This window comes from Archocentrus centrarchus, chromosome 11 (assembly GCF_007364275.1).
Source record: "Archocentrus centrarchus isolate MPI-CPG fArcCen1 chromosome 11, fArcCen1, whole genome shotgun sequence".
Taxonomy (NCBI): Eukaryota; Metazoa; Chordata; class Actinopteri; order Cichliformes; family Cichlidae; genus Archocentrus; species Archocentrus centrarchus.
The window spans coordinates 30,061,272-30,080,568 of NC_044356.1; the positions used below are offsets into that span (position 1 = coordinate 30,061,272).

The following is a 19,297-nucleotide window of genomic DNA, read 5'->3' on the forward strand; positions in this document are numbered from 1 at the left end:
GTGAAGACGATGACTGACTGTGAGTGGGCGGCTATCTGGTCCCCGTCTTTCAAGGGCAACAGTTCATTGCACATGGCTGTAATCATTTTGGTCGTGCTGTCAACCACTGTTTTCCTTAATGTGAATATAGCATTAAGAACTGTAGCTTGTATCTAAAAAAACATATTAAAAATAGAAAACTCCCCAATGCTTAGGCCTGATGGGGGTGGTAGGGGTGTGACAACGAGCTGGTCCATTTACGTGTGGATTATTTTAAACTAATAATCAAATATAATTTTTAGCCAATTTTGACAGCATAGCAGTTAACTAGCAAAAGCACATGGCTAATTAGCATATGATTTAGATAACCATTACAGGGGTATACAGAACCAACCAGGACACAATATTGTGTATGTTTGTATCAAAAATTGAGTCTCAGTTTTCAAAGTCTCCTTGGGGCAGTACATTTACCAAATCTCTGAAGCTCAAAGTTCCAGTAGGCTCTGCTAACAGAACACATCATAATGTGCAAAAGGTAATGTAGGTGCCAGGATTTAGAAAGAACAATGTACTATTTTAAATACAGCCCGATATGATTTCTAAAAAAAAAAATGATAGGTCTTTTCTACTCTTACACAATCCGTGGCTTTGTTCCAGTTACGTGTTGAGTCCAAGCATATAGTGACAAAAGGAGGAAAAGCTGTTCTCAGAAGGCAGTGATAAAAGAAATATATAATGCAAGCCAATTAGTGCACTGCACACCTGAAAAAGCTACACTGGCACAATATGAAATATCATTTTCTCATGTTTATAAAATGGTTGCAGCGCTGAGTGGGCATACAGTAACAGTTACAGTCTGCAGAGAGTGCTCAAAATCATGAGACACTGAAACGCAACACATCACATTAGAGAAAATAAAGAAAAACTAAAACAAAAAAGTCAAATGCTGCGTCCATCACACACAAAGAAAGAGAATATTGTATAAATGGCTTTTAAAAATCTTGTCAATTTCCCCTTCTCACACTAATGGGCACCCAGCGGTGGTTCCTATGGTAACGGCCCTAAACCATGTGGTAGCAGATGGAAGGAGAGCTGGAGGGCTAAATTTATCTTCCAGCATCCTCACTGACTACAGAGAGAGAGGGAAGGAGGCAGGCGAGGTGCCTCCCTCCCAGAAGCTACTGCTTTTTGGAGAGGCGCACATCTAGAAAAAATAAATAAATAAAAAAAATCAATAGTTTGGGAGTCTTGAATTGGGGCTACACTGATACTCCTCCATTCTTTCAAGATGAATCATAAAGGCAAATGCATACAGTGGGATGATAAAGAAACACATCACCCAAAAAATTTATATTTATATATATATATATATATATATATATATATATATATATATATATATATATATATATATATATATATATATATATATATATATATATATATATATATATATATATATAGGCGCTTTTTCTTCAACCTAAAAAAAAGCTATATTCTGACTACCAATGGTGCATTACTGCAGATGATTTGTGTTAAAATATAATTGGTTTCAAATCTGAAACAGGGACATTCAAAGCATCCTATTGTAGAGATGAGAAGCACTTTCATGAACAGTTTCTTAATGAAATGCGATACAAATTTGGAGTCTTGCAGACTCGTGTGACCCTCAATGCATTCATTTGTTGTTGTCTTTCCACTGTGATGTCAGCTGAGCATTAGCAACGCTGTTGTGTCCAACAGCACAGCTTCATCAGCAGCCTAAAAACAGTACTCTCCAGGGACAGAGGAGAGCCCTCGGTGGATACACAGCGTTCCCTTTCTCCCTTTGAGTGTGTGTGTGTGTGTGTGCACTTTGGGAATGCTCCGACAGGTCCACATGGACGACATGCCAAGCATAGGCGGCTAGATGCACAACACAGGGAGCTCATTCACTCCTAGTTAGAGCTCTGAGCTTTAATACCTACACAGCCCACGGACCACTCACTATATGCGCTCTCTCCTTCATTCACACAGACACACACACACACACACACACACACACACACACACACACTCTCTCTCTACAGAAGCTGTCTGCTTGTATTAAAATTGCACAAAAAGACCCAAAAAACATTCAGCTGCTTTCAAATGTCTTGAAACACAATGACACAAATGATTCTTGTGTTTCTCTACCTCTCGCTGGCTCACTCGTGTAACAGCATTTTGCAATAACAAAGACATGAATGAAGAATCCCCCCCACCCTCCCTCCCCAGTTCCCACATCACGTCACACACCTCATACATCAAGATCACTGCAGATGACAAAAGGGATATCAATGGCTTCTTTTTTTTTTCTTTTTTTTTTACCTGGTCGCAGGTGGTGTTGTCCTCCGATTCTGAATGACTGGAAACAGGAAGAGCAGAGAGACACGAAGAGAAGGAGAGAGAGAGAGAAAGGATGAATGAGAGTTACGCTGAAGAGAGAGGGAGAGAGAGGTAATCGAGTCTCCACTCTACGTGCACTGGGCTGACAAACAGGTAGCTGAGTATATTATGCGTATGAATGAGAAGGAGGGGACACGCTCTCTCTCTGTCCCTCTCCACCTCTTTGATACACCCCCTCCCACATTTCGGTGTCTCTCTTTTGGCTCCGTGTGAAGCAGTAGCTCCTTATATTGAAGTTGACGTAAGCTTGTGTTTCTTTTGGCAGCAGTTTCTGCTGCACAGCTGGCAAAGTGAGAGGTAAAAGAGCAGGGTGAGTGCTCGGTGTTTTAATTTGACCAGGAGAGGAGGTGAAGGGGGCTTACATCACATTTTTTAAAAGACAGGCTCGTCATTCAGATCTCATTTTTCCAGCAAAGGTACAGCGAGATACTGATGCTGCATGTTGAGAAAACATGGGAAAAATATAAGGGGAAAAAAGGAACAAGGATCCAGCTTTTAAGAGCAGCTCTGGGAAATGTCCACAGTGCTCCTGCCAGGGGTCTGGCTGACATGGGTCCAGGCAACTCTGACATCACTCTTTTATGCCACGGATCTGCCCCCCCCCCCACTCCCCTCCCCTCCCTCCACCATCTGATTTTTTTTTTCTTTTTTTTCAGCAGGCTGAAAGCTCGCAGACAGGTGGAGCATTGAGGGAATACCAGCCGACAGGATGAAGGCAGGCAGTGAGCTGCTCATCTGGTCAGGCGTAAAAAAGGGGAAGCTGATAGGAATGGAGGAGAGCCCGGGGTGTCCATCCTGCACCAAGCAACAGAGAAACCTTGTGACTGCAGGGCTCCAGACTTGAAAATGATGTGATGATGTGTCTGCTCTCATACAGACATTTCTGCAATAAGGCTGCAAGGAGACAATTTTATTCTTGCTCATAAAGTATCTGAAACCCTATTATCTCACCTTAAAATACAAACAGTAAAGCAGCTTTTAATAGGACTATTTTTCCTTTACCTTTTACCCATTTCCATTTTGGATGGAGCATAAAAACAGCCAACATAAATGAATAAAAGTCAAAAAATGACTTCAGTGATTTAATCACTCCAAAGTAAAAAAAAAAACAAAAGCAGTCACACACTGCCAAGAAAAACGGACAATTGAAAACAGTCAGACCCTTTAACCCCCCGTGTTAAAATGTCCAACTTTAAAAGGAGAATTAAACATGTTTACAATTCAGTTCAGTTGTATTTGGTTTCTATAGCGCCAAATCACAACAAACTGTTGCCTCAAGGCGCTTTATATTGTAAGGCAGTGCAAGGCTGCTTTAGGTGCATAGATAGTATAAAAGATCGTTGTAGCCACTGCGGCATTGGTTAGTGAGGTCCTTGTTATGAAGCCTCAACATGAGAGATTTTGCTGTCACCACCAAGGGGTTCTGAAACCAGATGTGCTGAGCGGGGAGTGGATCTGACAAATCGCATGCTCACCGGATAGTTGTTAGCCAGTGAACACGCTGGATAATCCTCCTTTACAATGATCAAAATTTACAAAATGAACTTAACGTTTTATTCAGTGGGATATTTTTCAACAATCCACCGTTCAGCACGCTAACAGGATTTTAGCAGACCTTTTCCATGTATTGACCTCTGAGTGCATGCTAATATATTCTGGAAGGTGGTACAGGGTCCCCTTATATAAGTATAATTGTTAGTTGTTCCTCTGTCGTTGAAACCTATAATAAAACAACTCATGCATGACTGACAGAGCAGTAGATTGACTTTGATGTTGCACAACAGCATCCTTATTTATGTCTGTTTTTTTTTTCTTTTTTAAATTGTAACAACCAGTATTATCTGATCTAATGATCTACGTTTCCTGAGCCAACATTATTTTCTCTTATGAGAGAATAAATTAACCTTAACCTTAAATCGTTGGGGGGAATCATGGTGGCTATTTTTTTTTTTTTTTTTTTTTTTACACAGTCATGTGAAAAAGTGCATGCTGCTCAGTGAAATTACCAAAAAAATCCAAGAGCAACATCTCAGAATGGCTGAAAAAGACAAGAATCAAGGTCTTGCAGTGACCCAGTCAAAGACAGACCTCAATATGACCAAAATTCCACCACAATGATGTGAGACCCATAAAGCCATACAGAAAATTACTTCAAGTTACGGCTGCTACAGGTGGTTTTTAAAAGCTATTAAATCATGGGGTGCACCTAGTTTTTCATAGAGGCCTGTGAAAACTTTTTCATGTGACTGTACAGTTTGTGTTCTATGGCAATGATTTGAATAAATAATGCCATCAGACATGTTTTTCTTTGCATGACTAATATCCTCGTACCAGTACTGGATGGAAATGCAAATTTATTTTCCATCCAAATTTTAAAATTTGGATGGAAACTTGGATTCCATCCAAGAAGAAATCTATTATCACAATACATTTTCTAAGTGGTTTTAACAATTCCTAACATATTCAGTGGTTAATAGCAGTGATCAGGAAGAAAGCCTTATTACATCAGAGGTAAAGTTGAGGATTAAGTGCTGGTTTTGGATTTAAAGTTAGGTTACATAAAACACATTTTTTATACCGCTTACCTAATATGAGATTTAATACATGTTTATGCATATTGTCAAAGTAACCCAGAGCAAAGGTTTTGTAGTGGCACATAAGAGAACAAGTCTGCAAGCCGCAGAGTTAACATTTTGGATGTTCCCAGTTTCTCAGAGCAAATGGCAGCATATGTAAAATGCTGAACATTAATCTTTCACGCAGTACGATTGAGGACATTTTTGTTATTTTAACCTTCCTGTTTATGACAAATGTTTACAGAGGCCTGAATCTGATGAAAAATCCACGCGATTATTGGTTTCAGAGTTTGTTGTCATATCACCAGAGTATGACATGAGGACGAACATTGGCTCTTGCTTTACTGTCTGGCTTTGTGGAGGTGACAGAGCTGCCAGTGTCAAGCTCATTCACAGGGGACGTTGCCGTCTGTGCAGCTGGGGCTCGTCTGCATGGCCTTGTCACAGTTTGAACATCATGCTTCCAAACACACTTCCTCAACAGGACTTTTTTCTGTCTGCTAGGAATGTTGGACGGGAAAGGGATGGAAACTAAAAGATAAGGTTTCACACTGCTGTCCTCTTTTCCCCTAAACTGAACGCTGTGGATTCATTTTTGTACCCCAAGCTATACAATACATTAACATTTAGCAGTGGCTGAACAGGAAAAAAAAAAAGGGCTATTTTTGAAGATGCAGATGCTTTGAATACATCTGGTTAATTTCAGTTTAGTCAGCATTTTATTTGCAAAATGGTCTTATGTAATTTTAAGGGGGGGGAAAGGGAGGAGTTTTGTTTGTATTGTTATTTTATGATTTTCTGTATTATAACCCCCAACAGGAGATTCTGCTTAAGCCAACTTTTCATTTACCACCACCAACAACAACAATGGCTTTTGTGTTGAAGGGTTTGTTGTAAAAGTCCCAGTTTATGGAAGATTACCCTTAAAACAGGTCAAGCATTTCCCCCCGTCTCAACACAGCTTTACATTAAAGTCTTACATATTCATTTTACATCTTCAAACAGCCTTTAACACAGAGCATATCACCGCTGACACGTCTGTGTAAGCACACTTTGAACTGCTGTAATTACGCGACAGTTTGTCCTAGCGGAAAAATTCAAACAGTTCCTGAAAGCTGAGAAATTGCGCTTGACACCCAATATAGGATTATTACAGTAATTGTTGCCGGAAGTGTGCGAATGGTGGGAGATTTAAAATATGTTGAGTCAGCAACAACACGTTCGGTGTTGAAAGGTTGAGGCAGGCCATGAAATCAAACTCAATTGTAATCCCAAGCTGATCTCATCAGCCCAAATGAGCTGATAGCTGAGCAGATACCCTTCTACATATCCATTTGGCAAATGGTACACAGGGCATGCTATTTAACTTGCTTTAGCATTCCCACAGTTGCTGCCCCTGCAGGCTGCTCTGCAACCCCCCTTTACCCCAGCTCCTCCTTTTATACTGTATCTGACTTGATGAATACCTTATCTGTCAGTGATGCCTGCTCTGGGGTCTGTTTTGTCCTTGATGATGCTGCTGAACATAACAGAGCCATGCTGCCAAATATAACTGACTGTACTTGAAAATAACTTTCTTTTGACTGTAGTGGTCCTGACTGAACTCTCCTTCTGACAGTAATGCTGTCAAGTTTCCAATGTGAAACCTAAAACAATTATTCATTTGACACAAAATTCACACTTTTTCCAGCTTCCAGATTCTCCGCTGACAATATCTATAGGCTTATTTGGTTTTTGCCACTCCGGCATCTCTGAACAAACTTGAGAGCCTTGTACTCAAACCAAACTGTAAAGTTGGCGTCTGTAAAAACAATGAGCTTAACAATACAAAAGAAGACATGAAGGGAAGTGCAGATTTCAATTTAAAAAAAAATCTCTGTCATTACAAGGGAGAACTTTTACATTTCATGCAGTCACATCTTTAAAAGGAGAAAAACTGGTCTGTGCTCTGCTTAGACGTCTGACTGACTTGTAGTCAGGTCTGAACCACCATCAAACTGGAGGAGGATGATAGTGGCTGATCGATATCTGATTTTACCTAAAAGGCCAGTATTGGCAAATACATATATTGGTATAGCCCTTGTTGTTTGGGGGTAGACTGTCAGTAGCACCACCCAAGCTTGGGTCAGTGCTGGCTCCATCCTGCAGAGTCATAGAGAGAGTTTCGAGGCACTGTGCCACCTGTCACTAGAGAGAAAACACAGGCAGGGTGCTCCTTAGAAACCCAGCAGCTCAGGGCTTCACACATGGCCCTTAAACACCACAGACAGCAGAATCTATCACTGCCACTGTCTGCCACAGTACAGGGTGGTCTTTACAGAGTTAGTCTGTGGTAGATAATGATCTCTGAAATGCATTATCACAGACAGTTTAACATTGTACTGCATATTTGATGTAAAGCACGTCTGTATGAGCTTAGAGTATAGACAGTAAAGATGACAGTACAGTCTACCTGGCATTACACTGTGTGTGGATCTAGAAGGCTGATGTGACTCTTTTGCACAAGTTTGCGTGTGCATGTGTATGTAAACCCAACCAATAAATCCTAAGTACCACAAGCTCCCTGTGCCTCCCCTCAGACAGTCAGCCACAGATAGACCAGAGATTCCCCCCTCCACCAAACACCCGCCAAGCAGAAGGGAAACAGATGCACCTCTCAACCTCAAACTGCCCTGATGGCCAAAGAAAACAGCCATGTGACCAACACAGGTTAGGTTGCATTGCCACAGAGTAAAGAGTCCATGGAGATAAATGGCCATCCAAGCTCCAAAAAAGAACTCCGCTTGCTGTACGACATGACTTCTCAACAGCAGACCACGTTGACAGATGTTGTGCAGAGCTCAGCTGTGGTGGGTGGTGCTGGTTTAGACTCTACTTCCAAATGTTCCAATAATTCCACGTGTGTACAAATGTGGCTTTATGTACCAGTGAGGCACATTTCTGTACTCAAGGAGCAACAATTAAGAGTTTTACTTTACGCCACAGCAACATGACTGTAATACATACATTCTTCAGATTCACACACAATGACCTATGATGTATTTTGATAAGCCAAGTATTTATTGACTGTTTTATTGAATTTCTTGCTTTTGTTTGTCAGTTTTGCTCTTTTTGCTAACGTGCTACTATGGCAATAACATTAAGAAAAGTAAACCCAGCAATAGGGAAGGCCATGAGCTTGAGTACTTCTCATGCCAGCCCCAAATCTGAGTAAATGGGGAGGGTTCTGTCAAGGACACTCAGCCAAATTTTTGCCAAATCAATATGTAAATGAGAATAATTCAGAAAATCAGAATGTCAAATTGGTCAAGACCCAGGTGGAGGCAGATGATCTGCTGTGGCGACCCTTAGCTGGAACAGCCAATTATTAAGATAGTGGAAAACTTTCAGAGGAAACAAGGGAAGTAAGCGTGGAGCATTGCATGCAACAGAGGTCACGAGCTGGAATTGCAATGGGGACTTTGCAGTTATGTAACTCTCAGCTAGAAAGCAAATCCTGTAGGCCAAATTTCCCCAAATGTCAAACCAGTGGATAGCCTGAGGTCATTTCTGCTGTTCAAAAGTACCAACAGAGATTTCGGAAAGCACGCACATGATGTAAACCAATTATAAATGGAAACAAACCATCGTACTTTAAAACACATCAAATCAATACTTCAGTGACCTCGTGAACAGCAGCTTGTCAGCCTGAGAAACTATAACTATGTATTTTAATGTAACTGTCTGACAGAGACCTTCAATGTGTCACCATTCTTGAGATGTTTTCATGAAGTAATTGTTGTAGTGTCTTCTAGCAGTTATCAATCATTTTTTCATCCTTTTTCCCCATCTTTTCTGTTTTGTCAACAATGTTTTCTGATTTCTTTTTACTGAAGCTTATAATGACATTACTGTTAAGTACATGCATTTTGTTTTACTTCCTTATCCATGTCAAAGTCTACACAAAGATGATTTGCACTGACAGATGAGCAGCATGGACCACCATAGTGTTAACCATTCCCTTAACAGTTTTGTTCAATCATGCAGTGCACGCTGATCTATATGGGTGGTCCACCACCACTGCCCTATTTAGAGCCAGGAAAAACCCTGCTTACAGGCTGCTGGAAGCTGTGTCAGACTGACTGATGCTGCAGCACTTCCCTGGTCATCAGTGCTTTTTAATAAAAGTCAGTACTTTGTGGTCTTACATTTTAAAAACAGCAGAGGAAAGGACTAAAATAACCAGGATTTTTTGCTCTGTTAACTTCATTAACCTCAATGTATATCATACAGCTAAAGGGTCAGCTCTCTATAAAAATGCGTTGTGTTAATATTTGCAGAAGCCCAGTGACAAAAGGCTCATTTACAGAAAAGTTAGGAAATCAGATTTAGAGCAGCAGCAAACCAAATCAGGAACAAGGAGTTTGGCACAAAAAATGGGAGGTATTGTGCAAGTGATGAGAAAACAAGTTGAAAACGGAGACAGGAAATGCTAATTATAGGTAGAATGACCAGCTGCCTGCTATATTTGTCCCCACATCTAAGTTAAGCTGTTTCTGCAAGAGTTTTTGGCTTCAGGGTGTGAATGTGGGTTTTGGTTTGGCTGCTGACTGAAACTGTGACACTGTTTGCATACCCTCATCGCCATCGTGACAACAAAGGCATACTGCTAAAGGCTACACCTGCAGTCAAATAAGGAAGCCTACATCTCATGAGGCTGTGTGAATCATTTTATGTGGACACAAAGCAAGTAAGTAGGATTCATTCTGTCTGCTGAGCATTTTCTGAATGAAAAGGAGTCTTCACATTTTGCTCCTATATTATATATATATATATATATATATATATATATATATATATATATATATATATATATAATATATATAATATATATATAATCTATATATATATAATATATATATAATATATATATAATATATATATAATATATATATATATATATATAATATATATATAATATATATATATATACACACACACATACATACATATATACATATATAAATATACAATATTAAAGTAACAGTGTAACTCTTTTGCTTTCTTACCCCTCACAATTCAATGGGAAAGTCCCAGCTGGGGCGCCTGCTATAAGACAAGCATGTTGTAGTCTGCAGAGATCAAAAATATTAAATTTACATTGTACCCCATAATGCCTATAGCTAGCTGACTGTTTGTGTAAAAATTCGAATATTACTTCACTGCTCAAAAAGAATTAAAGGCACACTTTTTAAATCAGAGTTCAGCATCAAGTCAGTTAAACTTCTGGGATATTGATCTGGTCAGTTCATTACAGAGGGGGTTGTTAATCAGTTTCAGCTGTTTTAGTGTTAATTAAATTAAGAACAGGTGCACTAGAGGGGGAACAATGAGACAACTCCCAAAACAGGAATGGTTTTACAGGTGGAGGACACTGACATTTTTCCCTCCTTGTCTTTTCTGACTGTTTTTTCACTAGTTTTGCATTTGGCTAGGGTCAGTGTCACTACTGGTATGTGGCGATATCTGCACCCTACAGAGGCTGAACAGGTAGTCCAACTCCTCCGGGATGCCATATCAATACGTGCCATTGCCAGAAGGTTTGCTGCGTCTCCCAGCACAGTCTCAAGAGCATAGAGGAGATTACAGGAAACAGGCCCATAGAAGGTCCTTAAACCATCAGCAGGACCAGTATCTGCTCCTTTGTGCAAGGAGGAACAGGATCAGCACTGCTAGAGCCCCACAAAATAAGCCCACGGGTGTGAATGTCTCTGACCAAACAATCAGAAAGACTTCATGAGGGTGGCCTCAGGGTCCAACATCCTCTAGTGCAGGGATCCTCAAATCCAAGCCTCAAGGTCTGGTGTCCTGCAGGTTTTAGATATGTCTCTGCTTCAACACACCTGAGCAGATTTTCCCTGAGCACATGTAACAGATGTGAAAGGGTCTGGAGAAGCCATGGAGAATGATATGCTGCCTGTAACACCATTCAGCATGACTGGTTTGGTGGTGGGTCAGTGATGGTCTGGGTAGGCATATCTATGGCAACGGCACCCTGACTGCCATTAAGTATCGGGATGAAATCCTTGGACCCACTGTCAGACCCTACGGTGGTGCAGTGGGTCCTCATGTGCCGAGAATATGTAGGCAGTTCCTGGAGGATGAATTGATACCATTGACTGGCCCCCACGCTCACCTGACCTAAATCCAATAGAACACCTCTGGGGCATTTTGTTTCAGTCCATGCGACGCTGCCAGGTTGCACCTCAGAGTGTTCATGAGCTCAGTGATACCCTGATCCAGATCATTCCCCCAGGACACCATTTGTTGCCTCATCAGGAGTATGCCCCGACATCAGGCATGTACACAAGCACACGGGGACCATCCAAACTACTAAGTATGATTTTAAGTTGCTGCAATGAAATTTTGGCAAAATGGACTAGCCTGCTGCATCTTTTTTTCACTTAGATTTTCAGGGTGTCTTTGAATTCAGCCCTCTGTAGTTTGATCATTTTCCATTTCCATCAAAAAATGTGGCATCATTTCATTCCTAACACATCACCACTGGCAAAAAACACCCATAAGGCAGGTTATTGCTAGTTATACTAACTTTCTATTTAACTATGATAATGTGTTTAATTGAAGAAAAAACAATTTAGGTCGTATTTTATGCAAATATGCCAAATATTTTCACAGTTCCATTTTTTCAAATATGAAGAATTACTGCTTATTACATAGTAAACTGAATATTCAATCAATCCAGTTTTATTTATATAACGCCAAATCACAACAGTCGCCACAAGGCGCTTGAAACATTACAAGGAAATCTACGTATCAAATAAAAGAAGCTGCTTCAGTTATAGACTGCAGTCAATTATGACTATGACATTATCCAATAACACTAGTGAATAAGACCATAAATTCATCAGGAAACTATTTAATGAGGTTACAGACAAAGGACATTTTTCTACGGTCACCTTCACATTGGCTTCACATCTTTTTTTATACAGTCTATGATTTTAATATGTTGGGTAATGGGAAATTACATCAAACATTTTATAGAAGAAAACTATTTTAATCAATAATAAAAATTTAAGGTTAGTTGCAAGTGTAAATTTGGAAATCTGAAGGAAAAAAAAAAAAACTTTCTGCAGTGACTGATGTTGTGCTTATCTGCATTACATCCATCATCATGTCCATCATCAGTGGACAGCATTTGCTCAGTTGACATAATTCTTAGGAGCAATCAGTCTGCAGCGCTTCTAGAAGTTGGGACTGTTGACTATTTTACGTTTCACAATAATAACCACATAAAATAAAGTTTATTCCCTGTTTCACAGTCATACCAGCTGAGGTAGTAAATTATGATGGAAAACCAGGAGTGATGACATGGACTTTGTTATAGGTCTAATGGTGCTGAATAAACTCCACACGCAGCACAATCCCACTTTCAGTTGAACAGTGTATGTCTCCAACTGCTTACAATCACATGCAAAATCATTTTAGAATAACAAAGACAACCGACCCATCTCTTCACCTTACCAACTAAGCAAAACCAATTAAAACAAATCAACACATATGTATGAAGCAGCAGTCTGGTATTTGGCTTTGTGCATTCCCTCTAATAACTGAATCAGATTTTTGTCTTCTCCAGAATCAGTATACAGGGTTGAAAGGTTGAAGTAGATGTTCCTATAGATAGATAGATAGATTTCTACACCAAAGTCTATTGAGAGCAGCTTGGCTTTTAAAGAAATGAATGTGGCTGAGGCAAAGATGCCATAAAGATGTTTCAAACCAAGTCATTCAGTATCAAAGCAGTGACAGTGCACAGTGCATCAGCGCATGAAAAGAGCTAAATCAGGAAACTAATGGAAACCAGTGAATAGCTGATAACAACCACATGCAAAGTCTTCACAGCAGAGTAAACGCGTGCAGCAGGCACAAACTCAGCGTGATGTGATATAACTCAGATGGATCAATACTAACACAGTAGAGCCTGGTGCATCTGGCTAGGCTGTCTGCTGGGTTAAGCAGGATATGGAATACAAAAGTACATCCTAGCCTGTTTTTGTTCCAAGTCAAAATAAATAAATAAGTGAATAAATAATTTGCTGACCTTTTGTACATCCAGCTCATTAAGGCCTGGTTCATTTCAAAAACCAGCATGGCAGTTTTTGGAGAAAAGCACAGCTTGGATCAAACAATCCAAATACAATGAGATTTTTTTTTTCCTCAAGCTGGGCAGTAAATGCAAACCAATCTGCTTGGATCTTAAGGTGACGTAATGCAGGGAGAGAGCAGCCATATGTGCTCTTATTTCACCAACAGTGAATCAACAGACAGGGCTGAGGCAGCCAGCCAAAGAGCCTGCTTGTTCAGGAATCTATACTGTCCACACACAGAGCGGCAGGGAGAAACTGCTGTTACCGTAGGCCAGTGGTTCTCAGACTTTGTCCATCAAGCCCTACTTTGCTGGATGAAATCTTGAAGTGCGATCTGTGTGTGTGGGGGGTCCCCCTTGGAAGCGAAGCAGCGTCATGATAGCTGTACACAGCAGATGGTGACGGTGGAGAGTTTCGCTAGTCACTAAACACACCTGCTAACGTTTCCTTGTTCTGCCGTGATAATTAATCCGATGTTCAACACTTGTTCCGCATGACTTCGTTTGTGCCCCACCTGTCATAACCCTGCGCCCGACCCCACACTTTGAGAAACGCTGCTGTAGGCGGTGGTAACATTTGACGTACAATTTTAATGTTAAGCAATAATCGGCATTTGGCTACAAATAATCCCAAGGTCTACCTGTGGGTACCAGCCGAGTCAGCAGTAGCTGTGTGAAACCAGTGCTGCAGTCCATCACATCAGGATCAGGGACAAAAGACCTACTGAGGGACAAATCTACATTAACTGACACAATTAATGCTACATAACAGAAGCCGCTGCCATGGAGTCCTCAGAAAAACACAGCCTTTATCAACAATGACAATGTCAACAGGAGTAAACAGAGGAGAGAGAAACAGTGTGATGCAATCCTAAATACTCTTTACACACACACACACACACACACACACACACACACACACACACACACACACACACACACACACACACACACACACCGCTGCATGTATCCACTTTAAAGCTGCTAGAGTCAATATTTTTAAATGATTAATGAATCAAGTGGCAGCGTAATGTGTCAGATGTCACAAACCCACAGAGATATTACTCTCCCCCTCAGCTTCATGAAGCAGTTCAGCATCTTTTAAATCATTGTTTTGGTATCGTGGTTATTTTTACAGTTTTGGGTCTTTTGATAGTTGTGACTTATCTGCCTGTCCTTGAACAACAGACAGACAAAGTTAACAACTGAGAATCTAGATTTTAAAAGACCAGCACACAGAGATAAGAGAATGGCTATAGGACTTACAGTCATTACATCTCAACACCAATGATGTCATTTTCAAAAGGTCTTGAAGTGTCACACCACGTTACTACTGAGTAAGAGGGATTTACCTGCATCAGTTTTTTGTAACATTCAGGGCTGAAAAATTAAGGCAATGTGGAAGACCTAAAAACTTCAGTTCCTCAAATGGACACCAAAAGCAAATCAAAACCCAAAAAGACCAACTTTACAGCAATATGAAGCATGTTTACAGCCTGGTACAAAGATGGTTTTGGTTCCCATCACAACAACTGGATAAAGGTGCTTCTTTTTATATAATAGTGAACTTGATATTGTTAAGGCCAGTGGCATGTAGTGACTTTTACATAACAGCAAACAGAGACCATGACCACCTGCGCACCTAAAAGAAAAGAAAAGAAAAGAAAAGAAAAGAAAAGAAAAGAAAAGAAAAGAAAAGAAAAGAAAAGAAAGAAAAGAAAAGAAAAGAAAAACAAATCATCCTCCAGTGTTTAAAACACCAACAAGACAAACTGAATCAGATTAAAACAGATTAATGATTAGCTGTCCAAGAGCGAAAATAAAGCACAGGTTTCCATTGAACACTGGACAGTGTTTCTCTCTCTCACACACACACACTTTTTACTCAGGTGGGCTATGTAAGTATATGTGGCATGGCTAATTTTTTAATCTAAGAAAACAACCCAATTGGATGGATTTACTAATAGACAATCCCCTCCCTTTTATTTTGAAAGTTCAGTCACTGCTAACCAGTGAGCCCCAGCCTCTCTAATTTTCACTGGTGCTCCTAGCTGCTTCCCCACAGAGGATATTGTAAAACATTCTGATGTACTCCAACTCCATGGTCTTGAATTGAGCTAGAAAAGGTACCCCCTTCTGTTCTGATGTTCTGCTGTGAGCTGCAGGGCCACTCTAACCAAACCTGCAGCAGGTGAGAAACTGGTTCATGAGCCGCTGCAATGAACTCACCAAGGCTGTAGAGCAGAACTGGGACCGTCTGCAGCTGCACAGTTCACAGGACCGATTAGACTACTCTGCTCTCACAAAGTAGGCTGCTTGAAACATACACATTAAATTATTTCAAATTGGGTCCCTTTTTCCTTTTTGCAGCTCACATGAACACATAACCTTGGATGAAATAAAAATTGCCGGAAAAGGTGAATGTGGGTACATTTTGTGGTCTGTGTGTGTGTGTAGGTGATTTGTGAATGAGAACTGCAGCTGACAGGCCTTCTGTCTGACAGGCTGCTCTCTCCTCAGGGGTCACAGAAACCAGAGGTTTCGCTCCACCTCAGAGAAACCCAAGCTGGGTCCATACGCTTGCCTGCGGGGTCACTGATGGCATCCAACCCCCTCCAGAAGAGGGCTGCAGCTCAGCTGATGGCCTAACAACTCACAGAGAGAGCACACATGCTCCAGTTCCCATGCACATCTACACACACACAAGCACACATGCACTGCATGCATAACGCCCCAGCATACGGCGTTCACAAAGCATACGTACATGCTTTTCTGCCAACACATTTTTCTTTGCGCACGCGCACACACACACACACACACACACACACACACACACACACACACACACACACACACACACACACCCACACACAGGGTGAGCGTATCCTTTCATTAACAAGGATGAGAGTCAATTTCCGCTCCCGCCGTGTTAGGCTGGCTGCTGGTGGGGAGGAAATCTGTTTGCCGATGGCAATTTTGACATTTAAGCTGGTGTCAGTGTGGCTGGGGGAAGCCCTCCTGATTGATGACCAGGGCCACTAGAGGGTCTCCTACTGCATGACTATATGAATATTGTCACCACACAGTGTTTGTGTGTGCACGTACGAAACACATCCTTACACACGTTAGTGTTACTACATGATACAGCTAAAATCATAAACATGAGGTCTTTGGAGAAGAATCTGTGATTTATTACTGCTGTAGTTGCTTAGAGTTAAAAAACAAAAGGGATTTCTCAGGTTCGAGCTAAAGACATAGAGTTTGATGATATATTACATTGGGAAGTGATCTGTTCCAATGAGAGCGATGCAATTTCACCAATATATGCTGATTTTTCTTCAGTCAGTTCTAAACTTTAACCAAAATTTTGATACTTTTACATTTTACATAATTAAATGCATGTTTACTTGGCATTTTCTGCCTTTGCTAAAGTAGTTAGATGAGTGATAGGGATGGTGCCAGTAAGGCTCCACAGATATAAGTGCCCTCACATTTCACCTGCTACCAAGAACACTGTAAATGACGGACACTTGAGGGACGAGGTCCCCACTGGTGACTCCGTTAAGAACAAGAAGCATGAATTTCAATGTTGTCCTCTCTGGCTCCACTGCCCTTGCTGAACAGAGGAACCTTTGACAAGGACATAGCAAAAACTGAGAGCGTGTGCCATTTTTTTAATGCAGCAGCACAATATGGGACTTCATAACACCAACAGAGACGCTACATGCTGCATAAATGTTTACCATACCACCACTGTACGTGTTAAGAGCCGGGTGCCCAGACTGCTTGCCTTTTGAGCTGCACTCCCCATGTCCAATGTCGAGAAATCACACACACATATACACCATCCTGGCTCCAGTGGCAAAGACAGTGAAAGCTATTCGGGCTTAGTGCCTATCAGTGCCACAGTGAGGCCATTATGCTCCTGCTTGAACATCAGGCCCAATAGAAGTGACTCCAATCTACAGGGATCCATTACAAACTAACAGGAATTACAGCATAATGGTGATGATGATGGTTTTGTTTATGCTTGATATACTGGCAGACATCAGGAGCTTGGTAAGTTATTCTGGATAAAAGTGCATTACAGCTGCAGTCGACAATACTGTTTCCTGAACATTCGTTTCCGCTTCACTGCTTGTCATCACTTATTAATATGACAATAATAACTGAAGCTACAACCACTTCACAGGATCTTCTCTAATGGTTGTTTTAGACATGCAGGTCCTTGTCTTCTGTGAGGAACAGCTCTTGAAAAAAAGTCCAGAATGTACATATACTGGATTTAGGCAACAAACACAAGATGGAGCATCAAAAATAAATACATAAATAAATTAAAGAAATCAGCTGATTGCAGGTTATCTCTAGGAAAGGTTAGACAACTTAACCAACAAGGCTCCAACTTTTTTTGCTGATTGAGTCATTTGAATATTATTGTATTTTAATCATTGGTCTCATCTATTTATTGTCAGAAAACTTTTTTATCATAATTTCTGAGTTCATGGTGATATGGGTGTACAAATCTTTTTTTTTTTTTTTAACTTATATATGACAACAAATCTTCAAATGTGAGAAGTGGATTAACAGTTTGTTTTCTGACTATGAAAACTCCAGTCACTCTGAGAACAATGAGTGTGTAGCACCTGTGAGAGGCAGGGTACAGCCCGGACTGGTCCCCAGTCTATCATAGGGCTAACACAGAGAAAGAGAAGACTATTCACACCTACGGCCAATTTAAAATCACCAATTAACCCAACATGCATGTCTCTGGATTGTTGGAAGAAGCAGGAGTACCCAGAGAGAACGCACAAGAACCTGCAACATCCACACAAAAAAGGGCCAAGGATTCAAACCCAGTACCTTCTTGCTGTGAGGTAACAGGACTAACCACTGTTCCTCCCCAATGAACAGTATTATTAATTTCTTCAAGAAATGAGCACATATTTTCACATGTTTTAATTTATTTACATGCTTGAGTCATTTGTCTACTTTTGAGCCTCACATCACGACTTGCTAGTACCTCGTCCTCACGTGCCTTCATAGTTTCACTGTTAGGGGCATTCCACAGTATTTTGTCACAGAGGGGATGATTTGTAGTTACTGTTATTTTCCAGTATTCAAATACCAATGGAAATATATTATATTGTTAGTATACACAAGGTAAAGCTTCGCCTATTACTGAATGGAAGACTTCAACAAAGAAAAGAAATATTCCACCAATTTTACAGTTGTCCCTTCCGTGCCGGTGACACCCGGTTGTGTCAATCAGAGGTCACAAAATTAATATTGAGTGAGTGTGTAATTTTGCTAAAACAATGATGGTCTCTGGCCCCACCCCAATCAGACCAGTAGTGACATATTTAGCTGTGTATTTTCTTTAAATAGCTGCTCATCTGAGTGGTTTCCAGAAAACAATGAGGGCTTTATACATAATTGGGAGACTTTCTGGGGAAACCCTGGTCTTGTTAGGAGAGACCCCACGTTGGATGGAGCAACTCTTATTTCTAGAAATTTGGCCAAATTTATTAAACCTCCCAAAATAGCGCCTGTTTAACGGCTGCATGACCTCAGACACCTGTCGCCCCTGTTTGTTTCTGTTGTTTGTATTTCTCTTGGATGGATGTTCTGGAACCCAAATTTTGTTATATGTTTACATATAATGACAAATAAAGTCTTCTAATCTAAAATAACTATCCAGAGTTGTGGGACCAGGTAGCAGAGATGAAATTTTACACCCCTCTCTGCCGCTTCTCTTCTCCTGTCATTCCCCTAAATCCCCATAGAGACTGTCTGCTCCCAGACCACCAACAAGACCCTTCACCCGTGGGGAGATCACCCCGCTGTTAATAAATATATATATAAGAAATGTAGAAGTCAGAATAACATTACAGCCCCATTTCTTTAAAAAAAACAAAAAACAAAAACTATCAGCAGACATCTTATTACCTTCTGTAAAACTATTTTGCCCTAATGTAATTTGGAAGCCTTGTCCAAATTTGGAGGCCTTACCCTCAACATCCAAATACTTTTAGTCACCCCTGGGTTAGTAAAGATATACTATATATTCTAGCTTTTGTTGCACATCTTTGAAGAGTAAACAACACATGCAAAATTTCATGGCTCAGCTGCTTGTGGTTTTGGAGTCTGTAGCCTGGAAAAGTAAAACCTCACA

At 40.6% G+C, this 19,297-nt stretch overlaps 1 protein-coding gene across 1 annotated transcript in view; it reads right to left on the reverse strand.

Annotated features, from left to right (window-relative positions):
• The window catches only part of hivep3a (HIVEP zinc finger 3a), a 46,934-nt gene that overhangs the window by 21,559 nt on the left and 6,078 nt on the right, over nt 1–19,297 (reverse strand). The window contains exon 3 of the mRNA XM_030741846.1: nt 2,329–2,365. The gene's annotated coding sequence lies outside the window, so the exon portion shown is untranslated. The remainder of the gene's footprint in view (nt 1–2,328; nt 2,366–19,297) is intronic.